General features: G+C 39.7%; 1 non-coding gene across 1 annotated transcript; it reads left to right on the forward strand.

Moving 5' to 3' along the window:
* The first annotated feature begins 6,436 nt into the window (after nt 1-6,436).
* LOC148567530 (small nucleolar RNA R71) lies at nt 6,437-6,540 on the forward strand. Its single transcript, XR_015881480.1, has one exon. It is a non-coding gene; the product is annotated as a small nucleolar RNA R71 (small nucleolar RNA).
* The last annotated feature ends 2,134 nt before the right edge of the window (nt 6,541-8,674 follow it).

Raw genomic sequence — 8,674 nt, forward strand, 5'->3', positions numbered from 1 at the left:
TGGAGCTTAAACGTGGAAATGGAGAAAGCAACCCTGGAGGAGAAAACTTGGTCGAACACGTTTAAGCTCCAGTTTAAGGTCAAACTGGAGCTTAAACGTGGAAATGGCTCCCTGGTGCATTTCCCACTTCTGGCGTTTAACCTCCAGTTTAAGGTTAAACTGGAGGTTAAACGTGGAATGCTTCCCGATTGGCATTCTCATTCTGGCGTTTAACCTCCAGTTTAAGGTTAAACTGGAGGTTAAACTTCAATTCCAGCATTTCTTAGCCTTCATGATTCTGGCGTTTAAGCTCCAGTTTAGGCTTAAACTGGAACTTAAACTCCACATGTGATATTCAAGCTTCCTTTATTGACTTTGTTGCTTCCTTGCCTAGCCTCTTCTTTCCTGAAATCATCCAAACAATTACATCAAAGTCTTGCAAAATTTCATGAGAAATCTTCCGTTCATAGCATTTAAGTAATATAACTAAAAACTCATGGAATTTGCATCAAAATCATATTGTTTGGATGGTTCATTGCTTTGTTATTCTTTTAACCATTCTTGGTTACTTTAAGCTCAAGAAAATGCATAAAACCACTAAAACTAACAGAAAAATACTAGTGAAACTAGCCTAAGATGCCTTGGCATCACAACACCAAACTTAATACTTGCTTGTCCCTAAGCAAGTCCTGAGTTATTTAAGAAGAAAGTATGAAACAGAAAGCAATTACATTGGCTATATTAGCAAGCATCTGAAGTTCCTCAGAAGGGTTTTATGCAGAAAGTTGCAGCATCACTTTTTCATTCTTATCAGGTAAGATTATCACTTTTTCATTGCATCCATCAAACACTGCTATGGCCTCTTGTTATTCTTATGTACTTGGCACTTTTCTCTTCTTTGTTTTTCTTTTCTTTTTCTTAGAGCTCCTTTGCTCCTTGTTTGCTTAGTGTCATGTGTTGCACAAGCCTTTGGCATTTTCTTTTTTTCTTATCAGTGCACTACACATATCCACTTTAGGCATTTTAGTTCACATTTTTTCTTGAGACATTGGTGCCCAGCACCTCTTTGTGTGACTAAATGTTTTGTATTTAGGTTGCTCTTGATAATGGACTTTTGGTTGATAATCCCGGGTTAGTTAACCCAAGTTACCAAGTGTTGAAACACTCCTCAGAACCTATTCATCCAAGCATATCCTTAATACATAAACACCACAGGCATTTGTCTCAGAAGTTCAAACCATTGGTACCTAGCTTATTTTCTCAATTTTTTTGCTTTTTGGTTGCCCTTTTTCAGTGGCTTTTTCTTCTTCTTCTTCTTTCTTTTTCATGGCCAAAGACATTTATTCATCAAGATCCATAGACAGTTTTCAATTTCTACACAAAAAATGATAATTCTACACTCTAATTCCAGTGATCTGACTAAACAATCAAGCATGCATACCACCACTTAATTCTTCTTGATTTGTCACTAATTTAGCCAAGTTACTTTTGTTCAAACTTTTCTTTTATTTTTGGAAACAGAACAAGCATGGCAAGCCTTGTTTAAGAAGGTGAAGTTATATCCAAACATCTAGGCATTCACTTTATTCAAAGCAATAAACAGACACTCACACTAAAAAAAGAACTCCACATAACACTTAAATGACTTATGATGAAAGGAAGCTCATAAAGACAATTCACCAATTATCATTTGATTATTAAGGAACGAGACCACCTCTTATTTATTGCTTGGTTCTTCTTAATTCTTAGGATCCTGCTTCTTCTTGCTTCCTGCCTCTTTTTGACCACTTGTGCTTCCTTTGTCTTTTCTCATGAGCTTTTTCCAGAATCCAGCTTTTTTCATTGTTTCTTCCACTCCTTTTTCAAGGATCATTGCCTTGTTTATTTCTTCTTCTTTCCTTCCTTTGAAATACTCATCAAAAGCTGGGAATGCTGGGTCCATCTTGTGTAGATGTTCCCCTATGTAGTTAAGCTTGATTTGCGAACTGATGTTGTAATCAGCTTGGACTGAGTATCTTGCATTCTGTAAAGTGGTGGCTTCCTTGATTGCCAAGACATTGGCATCTTGGTGTTGGCATATGTGGCTGAAGGATTCCTGTAAGTGTAAATTCTGTTCCCTTTGCAGATCCAAGAATCTTGATTCAAATTTCCTTTGCATATCCATCATTTTTAGGTGAAAGTCCTCTTGTCTCTCCTGAGACCTCATGTATTGTTGAGACATTCCTTCCATGATTTCCTGCATTCTGCTCATATCCATGGGGTCTCTAGGAGTTCGTTGTCTTCTTTCTGGAATTGCTTGCTCTTCTTGCTCTTCTTCTCTATCTTCTCCTCTCTGTCCTTCTTGTTCAGCTTCTTGCTCTTCTTCCGCTTGTTGCCCTTCTTCATTTCTTCTTTTTGTATGTCTTGGAGGAGTTGGGCCAAGAGTCATTCTGTACGCAGTTATGGCCAATCCCGGATATAGCCAATTAGGTCTTTCATCTTCAAGTGGTACTTGGGCATCGATGCATAGTCTAATAATGGTGCTAGGGAAGTGGAGCCAGGATTCAGGGTCACTTTTCTCACTAAACTCTTGTATTTGTTCAGCAATGAGTTTATGAACTTTGATCTCCCCTCCCACCATAATGCAATGAAGCAAGATGGCTCTTTTAGGGACTATTTCTGAAGAGTTTGCAGTGGGTAGGATGGATCTCCTAACTATTGCATACCACCCTTTAGCTTCAGGTGTTAGGTCTCCCCTTCTCAAGACTCTTGGAGCCCCTCTTGTTTTTCTCACCCATTCAGCTCTGATGGCACAAAGATCTTCAGCAATAGTCGTGTAGTCAGGTTCTCCTATCATCCTTTCCTCATAACTTGCTTGGCTGAAATGTATGTTTTTCAGGCCAAGAGTTTTCATGATTGCCTTGGGGCTGAAGTCAACTTCCACCCCTCTCACATAGCTTTTGTATGTGGGTTTCTTGGTTGAGTCTTCCCTCACTGCATTTGCATAGAACTCCTTCACCAAGTTGATGTTGATTTTAGTGATTGGCTTAGTCAGGAGCTCCCACTTCCTCTTTTTGATCTTCTCCCAAACACCTGGGAACTCATCCTTTTCAAGGTCAAAGGGAACCTCAGCTAGTACCCTTTTAGGTCTCATCCATTCGGCTTGAATCTCATGGAAAACTGATTTGTATCTCCTTGCATCGAATTCCCTGTTCTCCTCCATTGGTTGCTTGTCTTTTCTTCTTTTGTGGCTAGATGAAGCTGCCATTGGTTCTTTAGTTTTGGGGTAAGTGACAAGCTAAAGTTGACAAGGTGAAACAAGAAGTGTTGTTGGAAATGTGGGGAGGTTGATTTTCGGCAAGAGATTGTTTATGCTATGATGAAGAAAATGTGCATGAAGGAGATTTGGTGGTGTTGAAGTCGTTCCCCAAGTGGTTTTTTTATAGGGCCCTTAAGTGAAAAATGGACGGCTAGGGTGGTTTGTGAAGGGTGGCTTGATGGTAAATATATGGATTAGGGAGAAGGACAAATTGCTTTTCATTTTCTTGGAAGTATTTCGGGTGCATTAGGTTGTACATGTAGCAATCTTTTCTTGCAGAACTTCCTTTTCCCATGTGTTAGCTTCAAAGACTTGTGAACTTTCTTTTTGACCAAGCACCGTACCTCCCTTTGTCTTTTTCCTCCATTTTTGTCTTTTCTTTTGTACCTGCACAAACAAACAAGTTTGCTATCATTTTTCGGTCCATGTGAATGATGAATAGTACTTGCACATGTAAATCAATGATTGACTCCATGAGCTTATAGCCGTGACTTTTGTATGTATGCACACTTATTATTGGACACCAAACTTAGTGTTTGGTAACGTCTCCTGATGACATGAAATCCATATTGGTTGTCCTTAATGAATGTGCATAATTCCAATAAATCATAGTCACTTTGGCTCTTTGATTCTAAACAAAGTTACTACCCTAAGTAATTGAAACCAAAGTATTAAAACATGTGAATGGTCTACTTGTCATGAATTTCGAAATCCAGAGGAACTTCTTGCTTTTCATGAACCGTGTTCAAAGAGGAACACCAAACTTAATGTTTGGTTGTGCTCTTTGCAAGAAAAATTGAATGCACTTTGAATAAAGTTTGGGGTGCCCTTAGGCACACCAAACTTAGAGACAAATTGTATTTTATATGCAATGTTTAGTGCACTCTTTCAGCAGTTGTCCTGAGGATTCAAGTTCATGCATAAGAAGCCATGCTTTATTAGATGCAAAACAAAACAAAAAAAGAGTAAGGATATTAAAAACATGGGTTGCCTCCCATGAAGCGCTTCTTTAACGTCACTAGCTTGACGGTTGTCCCTTGTTAGGGTGGATTGTAGTGCTTGACGTCTTCTCCTCTCACTATGCAAACGTCCCCACTTGATTCCTTCATGACCTCTAAATGTTCCATAGAAAGAACTTTCCTGATTGTGAACACTTGAGGGAGCTGGGAAGGAATGGTTTTGAGGTCAGGTGGGATTGGCAGATAATGACTTGATATCACTTTATCTCCCGGAGAAAAACCTTCAGTGGGAATTTTCTTGTTTCTCCACCCTCTTGGCAATTTCCCTATCATTCTTCCCTTTCTCTTGAGGATTTCTTCATTGACCCTTATATCAGGAGGATCCTTCTGATCTGTTTCCATTGATTCTTGTGGCTTTAACTCTTGCAACTCTTGTTTGCCTTCCAAGGACTGTTTTAGAGTTTCAGCTGCTGGATCACTTTCCTCCAAACACAGATGGCTACTATCATCCTTAGGCTTTTCAGGTTCTGGTTCAGGCTCAGATGCAGGTTTGAAAACTTTGAAAATGAGCTGTTCATCATGTATTCTCAGAATTAGCTCTCCTTGTTCTACATCTATGAGTGCTCTAGTAGTGGCTAGAAATGGTCTGCCCAGAATGATAGGGTGTAAGTAGCTTTCCTCCATGTCCACAATGACAAAGTCTGTGGGGAAGTAATAATCCCCCACTTTCACCAGCACATTTTCAACTACCCCTTCATCTTGCTTCTGAGTTTTGTCAGCCAGTTGTATGATTACATCAGTGGATCTCACCTCATTCAGTTGTAGCCTCTTGATAAGAGTTAGAGGCATCACATTTATGCTAGCTCCTAGATCACAGAATCCTCTGTCAATTTTTGTTTCCCCTATGATGCAAGGGATATGAAAACTTCCTGGGTCTATTTTCTTAGAGACTGTGTCCTTCTTGATGAGGGCACTGCATTCTTTGTTCATTGTTACCGTTTGTCCTCCCTTCAAAACTCTTTTCTTGCTCAACAATTCCTTTAAATACTTGATGTGTGTAGGCATTTGATGGAGAATCTCAAGAAAGGGAATATTGACATGGAGAGAGTTAAATGTCTCTAAAAACCTTGAATAGGTTTTCCCTTTTTCACCTCCTCCTAACCTCTGAGGAAATGGTGCTTTTGGTTGGTATGTTTCCATCGTGCCTTTTTGCAGTTCCTTGGCTTGCTTAGTTTCACTTTCCTGCTTAGCTTCTTCCACACCTTCCTTCAAGGTTTCTGGCTCCTGCTCTGAGGGCCTGATTCCTTCTTCTTCTGAGACTTCCTTCAATATGGTGATGGCCTTGCATTCTTCCCATCTCACTCTCTTTTGTTCCCCTTTAGGATTCTTTTCTGTGTCACTAGGGAACACTGCAGTTGATTTGGGGGCCTGTTGAGATAGCTCTCCTACTTGAGACTCCATCCTCTTGAGTTTTTCACCATGGTTTCTTAAGGTAGCTCTCACATCATCCCTGAAGCTTTTCAATTCGGTTATGTCTTGACTCATGGTTGCCATCATTCCTTCTATCCGGTTTAATTGATCTTGAAATTGTTGGTTCGGATTAAGTTGGGTAGGTTGATTATTTTGGCCATGATATGATGGTTGGGAGTAAGTGTTTTGTGTGGCTTGGTATGATCTTTGGTTGGAGTTTTGGTATGTGGAATTGTTATGTTGGTTGTGGTTGTAAGGTTTGTGGTTTTGTGGTTGGGTTTGTTGGTTCCCCCACCCAAAGTTTGGGTGATTTTTCCATCCTGGGTTGTAAGTGTTGGAATGTGGATCATATGATTGCCTTTGTTGGTTTCCCACATAGTTGGCCTCTTCCCAATCACCTCCTTCAATGCTTACTTCCTCTTGATCTTGTGTGTGTATTGCAGCCACTTGCTTTGTTTCTAATTGCCTGGTAAGCTCTGCTAGTTGCTTGGCAAACACCTTGTTTTGGGCTAGAATTGTATCAACATGGTTCAGCTCCATGACTCCCTTAGTGTTGTGCCTCTCTGATGCATAGTAGTACTCATTCTCAGCCACTGTCTCAATCACTTCAATGGCTTCTTCCACAGTCTTTTTCCTGTTCAATGAACCTCCTGATGAATGGTCTACAGCCTTCCTTGATTCATAAGAGAGTCCATCATAGAAAATATGCAATTGCACCCAATCATGGAACATGTCTGGTGGGCATTTCCTTGTCAAATCCTTGAATCTCTCCCATGCCTCGTAGAGAGTTTCACCATCTTGTTGTCTAAAAGTCTGAACCTCAGATCGAAGCCTATTGACCTTTTGTGGGGGGTAGAAACGTGCCAGAAACTTGCTTTCCACCTCATCCCATGTTGTTAGACTCCCCCTTGGGAATGATTCCAGCCACTTAGCTGCTTTGTCCCTAAGTGAAAATGGGAACAAAAGCAGTTTATAGGCATCTTCCTGGACTCCATTGGACTTCACAGTGTCACAAATTCTCAGGAATTTTGTGAGATGTTGGTTGGGATCTTCATTAGCACTACCACTAAATGAACAATGATTCTCCACAAGTGATATTAGCTGTGGTTTGAGTTCAAAATTGTTGGCCTGAATGGGTGGTTTCTGAATGCTGCTACCACAATTCCCAGAGGTTGGGTTTATGTATGAACTAAGAACCCTCCTCTCAGGAATGGCATTGTTTCCATCAGCTCTCTCATGGTTGTGAACTTCTCTATCCATGTTGAGATCTAGAGCTTCCTCAAAATTGTCCTCAGATTCTCCTTCAGATTCTTCTTCTCCCAGTACTCTCTTCCCTCTTGCTTTCCTTCTAAGTCTATGAAGGGTCCTCTCTGGTTCGGTATATGGAGGAGTTGATGTCTCTCCTCTCCTACCTGTCATACAAGAACACAGCACAGGCAACAAACAAGTGAAATACTCTTGGTTAATGGAAGAGTATGGTTAGAGCAATTGAGGAATTAATTCAAACAGTTAGTGAGTCAGTGAGTTAGTTGCTTGAATTTAAAGGCATAAAGAAAGAAAGCATGTAACAGAGTGCAGAAATTAAAATTCAACAAGTAATGTGTACTGAATTAATCAAAAGAAAAATGCTCAATCTAGTTAGCTTCCAATTTGAGAATTGTCAATCGAAAACCAATCCCCGGCAACGGCGCCATAAACTTGATGCACATAAACTAGTTATGCTACGATTTAGGAAATTGCACGATCGGCAAAATTCCTTCCGGCAAGTGCACCGGTTATCGTCAAGTAAAAACTCACAATAGAGTGAGGTCGAATCCCACAAGGATTGGTTGAGTGAGCAATTCGGGTTAGAAGTGTGTTCTAGTTGAGCGGAATCAAGATTGAGATGAGAATTGCGGAATGTAAAATTGGCGGGAAAAGTAAATGACAAGAAATTGAAATGGCAGAATCTTAAATTGCATGAATTAAAGAGCAGAAACTAAATTGCTGAAATTAAAAGGGAATGGGGGTGATTGCATGAATTGAGTTGCAGAATGTAAAGAGAAGATGGAAATCAGAAATGGGGGATTCATTGGGTTATAGGAGATATTGAGATCTCCGAATCAAAACATGTTTATCTCTTCCTCAAGCAATGCGTTCATTGAATTTTGCTTGGCAATCTTATATGATTGGATCCCAATCCCTTGGCTCACCAATTCTCTCTAAAAATGAACAAATTCCCAATCCCTTGGTTTAAATGTTCATAAGAAGAGATGATGCTCGATCACTGATTATACCACACAGTTTCATGAACCACAATTTGGTAGGATTACATGTCACAATATCCATCCAAACCCCAATCCAATTCACTGTGAGAAAGCTTCTCTAGCATGAATCCTCCATTCCTTTCCCAAGGTTCCGAAGGATTCCAATTATGGGTAGTTTCTTTCCCAAGACAACTACCCAATGGAATTAGATCGAGAAGCTTTCTAACAAAATTCAAGAGAAAAGATTGAAGAAGAAGATAAACTATTATTGATTCATTGAATTACAATAGAGCTCCCTAACCCAATGAAAGGGGGTTTAGTGAGTCATAGCTCTGAATTCAATTACAAAGATATGAAAACTAGCTCAAAGTGAAAGTAAAAGTCCTCTCTCACTTAAATTCTATCCTATTTATACACTTTCTATATTGAGCTTCTGTTATGTTTCTTGGGCTTTGAGGCCTCTCCCTGCTTTCCTTTTGCTTTGGGTTTATGATCCATAATCTTGATGAGGTTCCTGATCCAAATTCTGTAACATTCATTGAGCCAACTTAGTGATAATCAAATAATAATACATGACTCAACAAATTGAAATTTCAGACTCATCAATCCTTTAGGCCCAATCCCATAAACCATGATATTCAATTGGGTTTCATGCCAGAGTAAGTTTAAGTTAATGTTTGTGCTCAAAGACTAACTTAAACCGCAATATTTTTGGCCCAGAA

This window comes from Arachis ipaensis, chromosome B4, assembly GCF_059453495.1.
Source record: "Arachis ipaensis isolate K30076 ecotype BB chromosome B4, ASM5945349v1, whole genome shotgun sequence".
NCBI classification, from domain to species: domain Eukaryota; kingdom Viridiplantae; phylum Streptophyta; class Magnoliopsida; order Fabales; family Fabaceae; genus Arachis; species Arachis ipaensis.